The following is a 3,018-nucleotide window of genomic DNA, read 5'->3' as shown; positions in this document are numbered from 1 at the left end:
GCCCACTAATATCAGGTTTACACTGATTTGTACGTGCGCAGGCTTGTTTCAAAACACAAGTACACTAAGCAAGTACAGACACTGGACTGTGTGTATATAGCAGCTGCATGTACACATTTTTTGCTTGCATATGAAAAGCTGGCTTATAAAACAGAAGAGGTATGAGCCTGCAGAATGCATTTTTCTTTATGTCTTGGGTCTTTCTCTCGGAAGTGATGGAAAATGTGAAGCAGGCACTACCAGGCTTGGCAGAAGTAAGACTGCCCTTCTATTCTGTAGCAAAATTATTAACGGCCACATCAATTACAGGCGCACAGCACATCTTGCAGCCGTGTTAGCACTGCGGTAATTTATGCAGTGGCCCTTGTGAATGGCTTCTCTCTGCTCATGCTGAATATCTGTAGTTTGCACAATGCTGTACCAATTGCCTTGCCTTGTTTTCCAAGAGGATTTTTCATTCTTTCAGAGTTGCACATTCCTCAGATGAATGACCAAGAAATAACCCTTTATTCAAAAGGGAAAGAAAAGGTGCCTCGTTAATCCTAAGGAGGCATAATGTCCTTGGACAGATTGATGAATGAGGCTTATCATTGTCTTTAACAAGCAGAAACAATGCATCCAGTTAGGTCATTTTTACTGGATTTTAAAAAGAACCAATAAAAATGCCTGGACACAAATAAAATAAACTCATTTGCTAGCAAACATGAGACCAAGGTAAAAAGTAATGCAGTGCACCTGAAGGAAATAAACTCAGACCACCATGGCAGGGGCTGGGATGTACTGACATTTCCTGGGAAGGAGAATGAATGAAATACGGGCCAAGGAAGCCATCTCAAACCTTTTAAGCTTTCCTCACCTGCAGAACTGTCCCTCCAGTCTTCTTTTTCTGTCTCTTCCTGGCAGACAAGGAGGACAGTTATGGCTCTGAGCACGTCAAAGACACCGAACCATGTTCTCATAGATGCACAAACAATTCAGCTGTTCCAGGGGCAGGAAGCAATCAGGCCCCCCTCAATGCAGAGTTCTGGGTCAGATTGGAGAAAGCTGGGGGAGGATGTAAGAAGCAGGTCTATTGCCTATACACACTGCCCTAGCTCTGCAGGCACTTGCTTGACCCAGATGCAGTGCAGCGGTGTTAGCAATGTGGGCTGACATGCTCTGCTTCTCTGCCAGATTGAGCCCATGTGGCTACCCTACCTCTCGTTCAGGTGCCAGAGCTCTGAGTCCACATAGCTCTGCCTTACATCTTAGCAAACACAGAGAGATGAAGGCAGGCTAGCCCTTCAGCTGTGATCTTCCTATAGGACTTAGGTTTCCAAGTTATTTCAGAAGGCCCCATATGTTCTTGGATGCACAAAGCTCACCTGCTGGTTGGAAGATCAAACCATGTGTTACTTTTCCCAGCAGGTTCCAAGTGCTGGATCTACTGGCTGCCATTAAGCTGCACACAACTGGCATAATCAGTAGGCAGTGCACCAGGGCTCCTGTGATACGCCGCCTTCCCTGCTCTGAGATCCCTCAAGGGAAGGGTTGAAGTGACTGAACCAGGGCAGTCATTCAAGTGTAGTGGTGTTAATTAAACATCATTAAAGATGTTTCAAACAAACGGCTCTACCCTGAGACAAGCATCAATTTAATAATTGCGTACCCCACATAAGTACTCTACATAAAAAAACCCCCAGATATTTATTGCCAACAGCTTCATATTTCCCTTCTAAAATGGTATACGCAAATTTAGGAGACAGACCATAATAATTTCCATGTGTGCTTTTCACTTCTCTTCAGCCTGAACCTATTATTATACCATTCTGCAGGTGCAGCCTCAATTCCTTGTGCAATCTATAATTGCCCTGGTTACTGAAGCCACAGCACACCTAGGGGTCTCAGCAAGTCACCCCCTACCATACTACTCCTAACCTCCTCCTGTATCCTCTGTGGGTCATGCTTAGGAGATGCAAGAAGCAACAGGAGTCACTGCAGGATCCAGATGGTTTGGTGCTGTGCTGTAGACATACCCCAAAGTGCTTGCAAATACCTTGTACTTCAGTGGCCAAAGCACAGTGGAAATGAAGAAAGAAAGAAAACAAAACAGGTCTAAAAACTCCATGATGACATCAAAGAAATACAGTATAAACCACGAGTAAGTGCTATGGGGAGACCTCACTGATGCCAGCACATGAAAGGGTAGCTGTAAGTTTCTAAGACAGTAATCCACCCAGGAATATAAATGTTCAAGTACTAAGACTTTCCTCCACTGTTACATCGTCTGCGCCAGCCCTGAGGCTTACTTGCCCAGGCAATGCCCCCAGCAGTAGAACATGACTGATTGCACAGCAGTTCAGATTTTAGTGCTCCCACCGATAATTTCCCCCATTATTTACCCTGTTCCAGTCATTGCCCTGTTTGTGCCACACTGTCAGTGACTGTTCACTGAAAGCACAGCATGGCTGTGCTGATAACACTGGCTCCTGGCAGCCCCAGTCATGGCTGTTTGGAGCTTGGTGTCATTTTGCCAGGGAGACTGATCCAACACTGCCTGGTAACTCCTCAGATAAAAACATTCATTGGCAAATTGTTTCTGTGAAAATAAAAATAAAAATGTCTGGGCCTCTGCAAGTGGCATGCAACCTGCTTATGTCTTTTCACATCTTATATTTCCCACTCAACTGTCCTGGCTCCAGGTCTGCCTTCTGCATGCTGCTACTGGTCCCCACATGAGGAAGCAGACTTGAAAGCTCTGGTATACTATGTCGCAACACGAGGGCCGCTAATGCTAACCAATAATACAGATGCATTGGTGGCTTAATGTTGTGAGCCTACTAATTCCCTCCAATCTGTTTTTTTTTTTCCTGCTTTGGGGGGCTGTCTCACTGAGAAGTGATCCATTTGCCTGCTGTGCTGGAATCTATAAACTTGCTCACTCTAAACCACGGTAAGAAAGGCTGTAGTTGAACAGCAGCGTGGTCTAGCAGCATGGTTGCGGTGAGGGGATGATATTACAATAATTGCAGCACTCTG

This window comes from Gavialis gangeticus, unplaced genomic scaffold (genome assembly GCF_001723915.1).
Source record: "Gavialis gangeticus isolate Ggan-Ray unplaced genomic scaffold, GavGan_comp1, whole genome shotgun sequence".
In the NCBI taxonomy this organism is placed as follows: domain Eukaryota; kingdom Metazoa; phylum Chordata; order Crocodylia; family Gavialidae; genus Gavialis; species Gavialis gangeticus.
The sequence above is the reverse complement of the archived record's forward strand: the minus strand, read 5'-3'. Positions refer to the sequence as shown.